General features: G+C 33.9%; 1 protein-coding gene and 1 long non-coding RNA gene across 3 annotated transcripts in view; both read left to right on the top strand.

The window, feature by feature from the left end:
- mib1 (E3 ubiquitin-protein ligase mind bomb 1) overlaps window positions 1-13,425 on the top strand; it is a 427,681-nt gene that overhangs the window by 405,091 nt on the left and 9,165 nt on the right. The gene's annotated exons all lie outside the window — the stretch shown is intronic.
- Window positions 452-7,639, top strand: LOC105145566 (uncharacterized). The gene is made up of 2 exons (XR_846088.2): window positions 452-542; window positions 917-7,639. It is a non-coding gene; the product is annotated as an uncharacterized LOC105145566 (long non-coding RNA).

Here is a 13,425-nt window from a genome sequence, read left to right as displayed (position 1 = left end):
GCTGTTTGTCTCGCAGTAGCTCGGGGGAACGCGCGAATTGCGCGGCCAAAAAGTTTGCGAAACACCGAAAACAGGGTGAACTAGTCGACGTGCCCTGCTTTACCACCGGAAGCAGGCCAAGGATGGACGTTTTTTTATTACATCCTCGACGATCCCTTTGTTCGTATCTCTTTTAATCCTTTTAATCCTATGTTATTTTTAACTTTTTACTGAAAAAGATATTTCAATAATTTTTCGCTTTTAATCATATATTTAATAATTAAAAAAAAAGTACTTGTATTTACTTTGGCAAATCTTATTAAATTTTTAATCTTAATGCTTTTATTAAAAGAGATACCTGTTACTAAATTCAAATTTTATAATGTTATTTAGAAACAATAAAAAAGAAATTAATTTTTGAGAAGCTGTGTACTCCTCGAATTCGTAAATTGACGTAGTAATTTTCTAGGAACTAAATGGTTAATGGACGTTAATGGGGGATGGATTGATTGACTCGGTAAAATAAAGCATTCACGCCAGCAGCAGCCCGCACGAAGTTACAGGTATATATACGAGCAAAAAACGGACATTTACGCGGATAAACTCTCGAGTGTGCATCGTGCCGCGGAATTCGATATCGTCGGATGGAAATAAACGTTTTTTTTATACGGCACTTTTGCATTTGTCCTTTTGAAAAGAGGGGACGTGATCCAGGTCGGCATTTATTCGTGCCAAAATAGGCGTACTCGAAAATATTTAGTTCAAAAATACGGAATTACGATTTTAATTATAGTGGCTGCTAATAAACTTTAATTTTAATGTTGGGTAATTTATTGTATTCAGTTGAGAAGGAACGAACACTTTGTCTCAAATAATTACGACGAAAATGCCAAAATTCTTTCATATCTAATAAATTCGTTAATAAAATTTGTTGCAGAGCCCAGCGAACGCATCTGTTTTTTTCTCATTTTTTTTCCATAGCTCTGGAGCTTCGCCAAAGCGCGAGAAATCGGAAGAGCTGCTCGAACTAATGACAAAAGCGATTCAAAATACCGGATTATTATGGCCATTAAGAGCCCGATCGCAGCCTCTCTGTCGCTTTTACTTTAAAGAGACACGACACTTTGAAACTCTGCACGAGCATCCGAAGCAGCAATTTGACGATATAGTAAAACTTCTGCACTATTTTAAGGCAAACATTAATGGGCGTATTAATTAACGACACATTAATTCTAATATCTCTCATTGGGAATTTAATCTATATATTAATTTTATATTAGCATAAATTTCGAAAAAAAACTTGTTAATTCTAAACTACAAGTAAATATCAAATTACAATTAATTAAATAATTTGTTTGACATGAAAAAATTTTCTCTCATTCTAAAATAATGTTAACATCACAAATCTTAATTTTACCATTCGCTAACGTTACATAACGTTATCGCAAAATTACGTAAACCGACGTACATATATTACAAAAAAAATTTGTAATACATTAATGTCAACTGTGATAGGAAACATTTTACTTTCTGTCCGCGCCGTTTAAATATACCTTTTCATATTAATAAATATATATTTTTTCATATAAAAAAATCACTCGTACGCGTTTATAGCTGGCGGAAAAAGACAAGCTATATTATTTTGCGATAGGATTGCGAATCGTGATTTTGCCACTTCGCATGCCATGACGCAGGAAAGAATTATTGCGAAACGATAAGGGACAAAAAAAAACTTGTTGGATGCTTTCCCATTTCATGCAATTGCACGATGACGTAAGTCTTTAAAACGATGCAATGATGCTGAAAATTATTTTGTGTCCGCAAAACACGCTGTCACTAATAATCATCGGTCGTCATTTCAGAGAGGACAGTGAACCGAAATAATTAACACTAAACTAATTATCAAGTTCTACAAAAGCATTCTTGCCAAGTCTGTTCCAAAGTTATCCTTCTTACTGCTACTTTCTAAATATTTTAACTGTAATTTAAGCTTTTTTGTATTTTTCTTTCTAAAAGTCATTCGGAAATTCTTCTAAACTTTTGGTAGCCCCAAAAACATTTCCCGCTAAAAAGAAAAATCTCTAAATTTTTGAAAAATCTAGAAATTTTATTAAATTGGCAGCACTCTATACGAAAGTGATTTAACATATTATAATTTGAAAATTTTTATTTTAAATACGTATAATATCGCGCGTTCCAGTTGAGAAAAAGGGGCTTAAGATACTATGTCGAAAATGACGACAGATTCATTCGTAATCGAGTCCGACGAAGCAGATCGCGAACTTACGAGGACGCGAATGCGAGAGACGTAAACAGCCTCCAGCAGACGGGATATGTTTCAGAGCCAAAATATCTCTTCCTCCGCACCTACCTAAGGCCGACCGACTAAAGACGGATAGACGTGTTTTCGTCGGAGAAATCGAATAAGCAAAATAAACGGGACCGAATTCATTCAGGAAAAACGTGGCGTCGCGCGTCGCCGACATCACCGTCGTACTTCATGCCGGAATCATTTTCATTCCTTGTACTCTTTCTTCCTCTCTCGCACTTCTTCTCTCCCAGCCGAAAACTTATCACTCTCGTTTCAAGCGTATACATTTACTCAGTAACAAACAGAATTGCTCGCTATCGGTCAAAACTACGTGCATTTCGAGACTACAGATGCACATTATAATAAAGTATTGAAATGTGATTATAAATAATGGACATTATTTAAAATTTAATTACAGAATTAGCAACAAGAATTGATTATCTATAAACTATAGATCTTTACTTATATAATGTATAAATGTATATGTCTTGTGTGTTATATGCATTTATTTTTTATTGTTTTGTTTTTTTTCTGATTTCACGTAATCATAGTTATTTTAATAGGCATTATAACAGTAGCCATACTGATGTGTCACCATTTGCGTATTCACATTCTCATTTTTAATATGTGACTTTATAAAACTTGTTCATATGCAATAAATTAAATTTAATTTAATTAACTAAATATAAATACATATATTTATATAGACACTCTATAATTTATAAATTATTAAAAATATATGTATTAAATTTGTACATTAATATGTACATTAAAAAAATACGATAATTGCGATATAATTATAGTATTATAACTTTTTTTTAACAAGTATATATGAAAGTTTATTTAACATAATAAATTTCAAAATTATTGTGAAGATTAATAAGACGTTTTCCCTTTAAAATAAAATACTTTTGTAATACAAATAGTATACTGTAATAATACTTTACATTTGGAAAATGAAGTGATTATGGATATAGTTTGGCAATTTTATCGAAAATCAAGTATCTTTTATGAGTGCTTTTACGAGAGGACAGAAAATAATGATTCAAAAGATTTATTTATTGCCAATTTATTTCGTTTATTCGACCAGAAATACCATTTAAATGTAGCTACAGCTAATGGAAGTGTTTAAACTCTTTCACAGTTTGTTAAGCTCTTTTTTGCACTACAAAAATCGCAATTTTATGAAAACATGAGACCACTAGTTTACTTTCCACAGTTAAAGGGTTTAATTACATGTGTTTTCGACGCGAAATACGGGATTTGGATAAAGATTAATTTTGATTGTAATTATGTATGAAAAGGAAATAAAGCTAATTGCAGTAACATATTAATTTGTGCTACATAACGAACGATATTAATAACTATAGTAGTAATAGTATTTGCGGAAATGTAAACAACATCTGTTAATAATTTCAATATGGAAATATTAGACTAGAAAACGATAATAGAATTGTAATACTTGCTTGATATAGCATATAATGTATAGTAAAAGTTGAGCATAGAGATACAAATAAATGGGTTTTCAAAAGAATTAGCAAATTGAATAATTATGGAATTATTGCAAAAAAATTTCTATCATCTAAAATATGTTAAAGAATAAATGCAATAATGCTGTAAATGTATACAAAAAAGCGTTAATACCTATAAATTTAAGAAGCGTTAGTATTATGAATTAAAAAAAGCGTTAACGAAAGATTACAGAATTAAAAGGTAAAAAGATTGTTAATTGTACGCTCATTAAAATCCAATTTCAAGATGTTTAGCGTTAGTTTAGCTTTGTATCGTCAATCCTTCGATCGCGATAAAATTTATATATTTGGAAATTTAATTTTCCACCTCGATAAACACTCCTATGGAAGTCCTCTAGATCCATCCGTAGGCATGGGAAATGAGCTCGCCGCCCTTTTCCTCCCGACCCGAATTAAAATAGCCGACGAGTGCAGCGATCACGGGTGACCTACCCCGTGGTGCACCTGCGACTCGTCTGGTGGTGCCATCGCCGTCATATTTTATGCCGAAGTCATTTCCATCGCCGCGGAAAAGTTCCACCCGCCGCGTCAGTTTCCCGCGCCTTTTGCAATAACTTTTAGAGGAACTCGGAATTAATATATTTTTTTCAGGAAGACCGCTGGTACTTTCTCAACCACGATCGCTCTCTCCTCTCTCTCTTTCTCTCCCTCCCTCCCTCCCTCCCTCCCCCCTCTCTCTCCCTCTTTCGGTGTAAGTATTGAACGCATAAATTATACGACTTCACCCAACGCGATCAAAGTATTTTCTTCCTTTTTCTTTTGTTCTTTTTTTCTTTTAAATTTTTTATTTTCCTCTGCCTCGCGTAAAATCTCTTTTGTCATGTAATTTTTTTGTTATATTATGCTTTGTATGCGATTATTGTGCTATTCTTTCTTACGTCAATACCCTTCATCTTTCAGTTCATCTATACTTGATAATTTAATGTAAGGTTTCTCTTATGAATCACGATCTACTTGCTGTATAATATATTTGTGTATGCCTAAGAAAACTATATATACTTCAAAATCAATTTTTTAAATTTTATTATTTATATTGTTGCATATTCTAATAAAAATTATTTTCAAAATTATTAAAAATAATTGTATTGTTATCATATACCAATGGGGTTAACAATTAGCAAATTGTATGATTCAAATGGGTTTATTATATTAATATAATAGCTATTGATATTAATTAATTAATTTGTCATTAATTGCTATTATAAATTTATCATGAAAGATATGTTGTAAAAGAGTTACATTTATTTTACGCCTATTATTGCAAGGTTCGGAGTTAGTGTAACATTCCCATTTTTTATCTACTACTTTCTTCTTTTTTTCCTCTTACTTACGGTAGCAATCTTGTTTTTTGGTCGCGATGCCGTCCACTATGATATCAATCCAAGACATTCCAACCTTGTGACGTTCCAAACTTCACGGAATTAGTTGGTAGTTGTGATTTAGTTTTGGTTCGATTACCTGCCTTCTCGGTGCTCGAAACCCCCTCGTTTCAACCTCCTCTGGGGTTTGCCGACTAATCCTTTCATAGGTAGGTACTATCCTCCGAGAATTTCAATTTTCATCACAGCGGCGGCTGCGAGATTTCGTTAACCCTTAGCCTTTCCAAGATAAGCCATTTTACATATACAAATGTAACAAATATATACAGAAAGAAACGATTTTGCTAAAGTATCTAAAAATTTAGTTAGATACAGATCTGAAAGTAATTGTATTGAATCGTAAAAATAATTATGTAGAACGTTGAAATCGTCGAAACGTTGATGATAATGCATAAAATTTTAACATTCTAACTACTTGAGCTTTCTATATAATTATTTTGATATAACAAAATTATTTTCTGTATCTAATTAACTTTTTAGAGACTTGAGCAAAATCTGCAAATCTGCAAATATTTTTTTTTTTCTCAATAGAAAAGAATAGTCTTTATTTGATGCGCAAAAAATAAGAATAAATATTGAATTAAATTTACAATTTATTTGTAAATATTTATATACTTTTTGTAAATTCCTTGTTATAAGAAATGTTACTGTATTAAAGTAATAATCATGCTATACTGTTAAATTTGTAATTACAAATTATATCGAATCATTTTCAATCATCCCCTATTCTAGGTCGTCATTGCTTCTATTCTATGTCGTTAATTTAACTAAAACAATAGAATTAACTGTACTATATTTAATTCAAATTTAATTTATTGTTTATTAAGTGCATAATAATATAGACACTGTTTACTTTGAAACTAAAATAGAGAAATAGGTTGATTAAATGTGGTTACTTTTTTAATTACATATTTTAAAATGTATTAAAATAATACATTTTGACATAAATAGAAATTAAAAATAACAAAATATTATTTAACTTAAGGAATTAGTTTAAATTTGATCCTTTGATATTTCACAATGTAAGAAAGAAACTAGAAAGTTGAAATTGCATTGGGACGCATTTAAGGTATAAGTCAAACATAAACACGTAAGAAAGGCGCGTCTAACATTTGTTTCTTCAACTCTTTACGGTGACTTAGTTTGTTAGTATTTACGAGAATACACTATACGGAACATCTCGCGAGAGAATTGGAAATGCCTGTCGAAGAACAACGTCACGAAGTGACAGCTTTAGCTTCGGCAACGAGACCGGGGAAAAATACGAGGAAAAGCGCTCCAGTAAGGAGAAACGAAATTAGAAGGACGCGGAAGCACTTTGAGAAGTTCTTCTCTTAATCCGGATCTAACTTCCGGTATTCGGTACTCACGGCAAATTCCAATTTTCGTCGGACACTTTGCCGATGAAGTTTCGCGAAACGACGGCATGGCTAGGAAGAAAACTCTCCCGCGTGCAAGAGATTTCGATTTTTCTCTCGTGAATTCCCTTTGATTTTAATCTCGTCGTGTAAAAGAAGAAATAAAGCAAAAAGGATGAAAAAAGCGAGAACGTGCAATGTATCGAAGTATGACGGTATCGGGAGCACCAGCTCTTTCGCTGGGTGCGCCAACTCCGATGGAGGTGCCCGGAAATTGCGTCACGGTAGCGACCAACATTTCCTCATGGTTTCTGCATATTAGAGCGCATCTATCCTCCCTTCCCGCAATATCGTTCCGTCACCCACGAATGGACATCGCCAATTTGAACCGGCCGTGCGTTTTTTCTTCCCGATTCGTCGAGTCGATCGAATTCGTCGAATATAAACGCAGAAAGTCGAAGACTCTTCCTGAAAACTTACATAATAACTTACATAATATGATGATGAGCGCGTCTATTGAATTTTAAGATAATTTACTTTTAAAATTCATGATTCTCTTTGCAGTTTTTCATTATGTGTCTTTACAATTGTGCTTCGAATTAGAATTCTGTTAACATAATGTCTGCTCGAAATTATATAATATTTTAGCCGAAGTTAATAAAACTATTGGAGAACGTTTCATCGTATTTGCATTTAACATATCCTGCATGCACAGAAAGAAAAGTTTTGTTAAAACATATGAAAATTTATGTCAGATAAAAATCTGAAAAGAATTATGTTGAATTATTTAAATAATTATATCAAAACATTTAAACATAGTTATTTGAATAAGCTAATAGCAAAACTTTTTCATCATATTTCATCACTATTACCATCATGTTTGAGTATCCTATATAACTTTCAGTACAATTAAGTAATCATATCGTGTCCTATATGCAATTTTTTTTTATAAATATTAGTAACTAGAAATTAGTTAATAACATACACAATCATATATAATTTTTTTATTCACAAATACAAATATCTAAAACTATATAAAAATTACTTAATAATTTTTTGGTATGCTTGTAAAAATGAAAATTAATTCGAGACATGAACGATGTGTAGTAAAAGAATCCAAAAAATCATCGTGTGTACTAAGGGATAATTATATTGATGATCCAATATAATTATTTTTGGATCTGACCTAATTTTTATATAACGTAGATGAGTCAACTTTAATATACACCATCTTAATTTGAAAGGAATAAAATTAAGGAAACTTCTTGACTCACCATCATACTTCAGTAAAACTGTTCTTTCCATGTGTGTATATGAATTGTTGTCTTACAGGATGGGAAGATAAATCGAAAACAAGTAGAATGCAAATTTTTATTTTTTTTTTCTTCGACGAAGAAAAGGGCTTACTGTCGTCGAATATTAGAAGCTAATTTATTTCATGCATGATCGACAGATAGCAGGGTGTGGCGCAAAAATTGATGCTTTGTTTATTACGCCGAGTTTGATCGAATCGCATGACGCACGAATGACTGATAGAAAATCAAAATACTTCGGAACCATCGGCTGAAAAGGGAGGAGTGCCATCGTTGGAAAGGCAAACGAAAGGGAAGATAAATGGAATTCCGCCGGAATTCCGCGAGACTGCCGCGGATAAATGTTTTAGGGACTGAAGGCCCTTGTAGTTTCTCAGTAATTTGTCGGTGAATACCACGAGAAGACTCTCACAAAAAGATAACTTCCGATTTTATCTTACTCCTAAATGAACGATGAGTAAGCCATTATCTCATTAAGATCGAAGGTGCAATCGATTGAAAAAAAAATCGCCCTGGTTATATATAGCACAATTATTGTGCGATATATTAATTATATTTTTTCATCTCAAAAAAGGATAAAATATTTTCACTCTTAAAGCATTATTGTGAATGATGAAATAGATGAAACTTCATGAACAAGCTAATAAATCACAGTAAGTTATGAGGAAACAAAATATAACGTTACAAACATACAGTAAAATAATAAAGTACAAAGAGTAATTAATCAGAAGGCAAATGCGACTAAAGAATCAAAAGAAGAGTAGTTTCTTATCTCTCTGTCGAGGGACTTGAAAAAAGACGCTCTTCTAATTGTAATTAATTGACATCCAACATAAGCAAGCTTATCTAATACACGTATGTACTGAAAATGTACTAAAACGTGTATTTATTTATTTTTAAAATTATTTTTTCTTTTTCTTCTATAATACTCAAGATACCTGAGAGACATTATAACAATAGCCTTATTAATATCTCACATTCACATATTGTCATTTTCATGTAATCTTCATATAAAGCTTATTTGTACGCAATAAATTAAATTAAATTAAATAACTATTAAGTCAAGTAATTTTTCGAAATAGATTTTAGACGAAAAAGAAAAACAGCTCATACAAATAAGATTTATGATTTTTTGCTTTTTAGATTTCTGTTCTGCGTTTCTCATGTTATTCTCACGTGTGTGTATGTTATATTCTAATCTACCTTCTAAAACTCTTTCCTTTTTAATTACTAAGATTTTTTTTAATTAGTAATATATTAGAGAACGTACTTAACCTATGATATAACATTCTTGTGGGCTATTAATCCACTGAAAATTCCCTTCCCCTTCCTTTCTGAGTCGGACGCAAAACAATCCCGCGTTTCGACAATGACAAACCGAGCGGAATTATTTCCCTCGCTCGACTCCACTAGTTATGGCCGCTCTTGAGATCATCCTCTCTTTCCCTCTCTCTCTCTCTCTCTCTCTCTCTCTCTCTCTCTCTCTCTCTTTCTCTTTCTGCGTTTGGCTTTAAAATCCTCTCGATATCACTCGCGACGGACGGATGAAGGAGTCGCAGCTGCAAGAATTCGCGACGGTGGCGGCGGCAAGGAATACCGAAATAATCGCGAGTCCGCGCTATATTTAGCGAAGCGTTGCGTGCGTGCGGAACGATTTCGCGTGCGATCTCGCGCGTTTCGCTCATCTCAACGAGCTTCCACCGCGATCGAAGAATTACGCGATTTCGATCGTCGACGATCCGGCAACGACGAAAGACCGAAACTACTACTTTTCTCTCCTCCCTCCTTAGGTCGACCACTCTTGCAGTGCTCTCGTTGTTACTTTGCACACGCTCGTGTCAATTATATTTAGCGTGTCGCCGCGTGATCTCACTGACTCACTGCACGCCGCGGATTCAACACGGGAGACGGCGCGAGCCTCGTCGAACGTTTGCAGCCGTTCATCGAGAAGAGAACAGAGGCACGCGTGTGTCGTTAGAGCATCGTGGCATCGGATTCTCGGTAGCTCTGCCGACCGCGATGATGCCACGGCTGTCGCTGACTCACTAAATGCTCGATATATGCGTGCGCAAATCGTGCGTGCGACGCGCGAAGCGAGCCTGACTTTGCGGTGACTCGCATGCAAACGCGACGCGAGTAGTTTTACATCTGGGATTTTATTTCGAGTCTCTCCGTGCAAAACTGCACCTGATTTATTCAATCATCTATCAAAATTAATCCGCTATGGGTTTAATCTGCTGAATTAAAAAGTAAAAAAGAAAACCGAAAGAAAAAATCCAATGCTGAATTTCACCTGAGCTTCTGTTAGAAACAGGCGTTAAGGATAAATTCACGAAGAGATCGGTAACAGAAAGAGAACGCGTAAATTTTTTATACGTCTCCAAATGCATCGTGTGTATTGTATATGTACGCATACAGAGTGTCCCAAACTTTTTGACATACCGCTTGCGAGCAGGTAAAGCGGATTAAACTGAATCAAAATCCTCGATATCATTTTGCAGTTTTTGCAATTTTTTGTAATTACCCAATGAGCAGAATGTCCGAACGCAATTTAGCCCGGTCTACCAGCCTCGACGAAGCGATGTGTCAAAAAGTTTAGGACACCCTATATGTAGGGAATTTCTTTCGATATGGTATTCAAATCATCTCCGTTTATGATCTCCGATCTACAGAATGATGTTAGTCTCTCTATTCCCGATACGATATGACAATAAATGACAATTTGAAGCCATAATGATCAGCCGCGAACTGGTGTGTCGGCGTAACGATATTGAATGGTACATCGGGAGTGCCTAACGACGGTTCATTGATGCCAATAAAGGAATAGAGACGTCGACGAGTACTCTCTTTTGTCCGTCGTCAACGAGCGACGGGAAATTAATCGCGGTAATAATATCACGCGTCGCGATATGCGCCGCCTAAGTGAGTATTTATGCGGGCCCGAGTCGACGATTGCGACGAATTCCGTCTTTGAGTGCGCACGAAATGCGACAGAATGATATTAAACCGGAGACTGGCAGGAGAACGCAATAAGCAGGGCGTCGCTCGCTCGCTCGCTTATTTCTATTTATTACATTGCACGAGACCTGCCGTTGTAATTGCGATAATTATCAGCGGTCTTAAATCAACGTCGTCGTGCCTTTCATTCACGTACGAGATTCTATATGAAATTTAACGCGATTTTTGAATGGAGGACAATAAATTTTAGCGACGTCATAATTAAACAGAAAAAGCCGGTCCTCTTATAAAAAGGTATTGAGCCTCACTCCGATAGACATAAAAGGGAAACTTTAAAGATATATATATATAGTTATGGACAGATAAGTTATGGACAAATAATAATACACAATGTCACGAATTTCCATCTGCGTGAGGAAAGTGCTTAAGATTCATCATTTTGTCTGTAAAACAGGTAACGAATTATTAATCCTTATCAAATTGACTAGAAGATATTAACAATAATATAATTTTTTAAATTAGAATCTGGAAATTCTTGTTCTACATAATTCGCAATATGATAATTGACGCTGCAACCACGTTTTACGATGTACTCTTAGAAAAGGAAAGAATGCGTTTATATAAATTTATATTTTTGACCGCTGAATTTAATGTCAGATTTATGTAAATTCTGTGTTTTACGGATATTTGTAATTTTACTGAAGATGGCCAGATTGTGGCCGAAACGTCTAAATTATTTATTAATATAATTATATATTAAATATCACAAAGAATATCTTGTGCTGTGGTTTTATGCTCTTCTTTTTGTAAGTTTTAACAAATTAATTTCTTTTACTGTGTTTTATTTTACATTTATTTTAAAATAAAACAGTTTAGCACGAAAACGAAACAGCGCAAGTAAAAAAAGCGCAAATATAAAAAAAATAATATTAGAGTACGTGCTATATTACTGTGTCGTTTTTTGTTTTATTAAATTTTTTCTGATAGCGTAGTATTTCTCTAGACGTGCTACTACGAATGCCTTCCACTAATGCGCGTTTTGCAAGCAGATTGATCACAATTATCAAAACACACACGTTGCCTCATTTTAATAATACGTATTTTATATTATTTTGAGGTAATACTTTTGATTGATTGTTTTCATGATTTTCTTCGAAGGTGCCAAAACTTACAGGTTATCACTGTGTCGTGATCATCGACATATAGTAGATGGAGTATTAACATCTTGGCAGATCTAGAAAGAGAACGATTACGGAGATAGTAGTTAATCAAGGGCTCTGAGTCATTAAATTGATACATCTGTGCTCAGAGTATTACTTTTGCACAAAATACACGTAGAAATCACATTTCAAGTTTTATTTTGTATCTAATAACTAATAATGTAAGTTTAAAATTATTGTATTGCGTTAGTATCAGTCAATACTATGATGGCTCTTGACTTTAAAGAATACACTGTTTTCCTTTTCCTGAAACATAATTCCAATAGAACAAGAGTAGAAAGAGAGTTCTCTGCCCATTTAGCTACTTCACTCTTTCTAGGTCCGTCAAGACGAAAGATCAAAGAGATTTGCCTTTTCCTTCATCAGTTCACTGATATTGATATGATTATTATACGTGTCTTATTTTGTCAGATAATCGATTAAGGTATAATTACATTATAACAGTGCACTAATTACATCTCGAGATTGAAACGAATGTATGTTATTCAAGGTATAGAGCATATATTTTTTTAAATTGCTTTATAGACAATGCCAGCCCGAACTGAATGACCTTAATCGTTATATTATTCCAATCGTTCCGTTTGTAATTATTTCGGCAAGCCGTGAGAATTGAGGCGGAAAGAAAAAAAAAGAGCCACGTGTACAACGATAGCGGAATGAAATCAACGAGGCCGGTCAACGACGCAATAAAATCGCGCTCGCGTCGTCGATGCAAGGCACGAGTACCCGGACATAATTGGCAAAGTAATCGATTTATGGTTATTAACGCGGTAACGGTAACACTCGCGACCATTTGCATATTCATGACAAGGAGAGCCGGCTACGACTCGCGGCTGCTGCTGCGCTGCCGCGGGTAACGAAATCCTGCGATCTCACTTGGATGCAAAACGTGCACCCTTAGACCGCATTAATGAAAATGACGCCGCTTACACGCCATAAAAATTTGATGGCTTCTCATGAAGTGAGAAAACGGCGGTCGACGTTTATAACAACATTATGAATGTAACGTTATATTTATTGGTATTATTGCTCCCGTATGACTTGTGCAAGCATTCATTAATATAGTTAATAAGTGTGAGTAATAATTTTTTACGGATTATTTTATTTTACACCCAAAGAAAAATTATGTATAAATTGAAGAAATTATTTGTTTCATTGATTCTTTTTAAATTGGAATAAAAATATAATAGAGAAAAATAATAAAAATTTATTTGATTTCAAGGAAATGATATTCAAATCGAAGAGAAACTTTTCTTTAAGCAATGCACAAATTTCTTTGGTTGAAATAATTTTTTTTTAACCGAAGAAACTTTTCTCTGAATGTAATTCTAAGATAATAAAATAAATAACTAGAATTATAAATCAAATTTCGATC

The sequence above is a fragment of the Acromyrmex echinatior genome, chromosome 2, assembly GCF_024713525.1.
Source record: "Acromyrmex echinatior isolate Ae372 chromosome 2, ASM2471352v2, whole genome shotgun sequence".
NCBI lineage: Eukaryota > Metazoa > Arthropoda > Insecta > Hymenoptera > Formicidae > Acromyrmex > Acromyrmex echinatior.
Note: the sequence above shows the minus strand (reverse complement) of the source record. Positions and strands in the feature narration are given on the sequence as shown.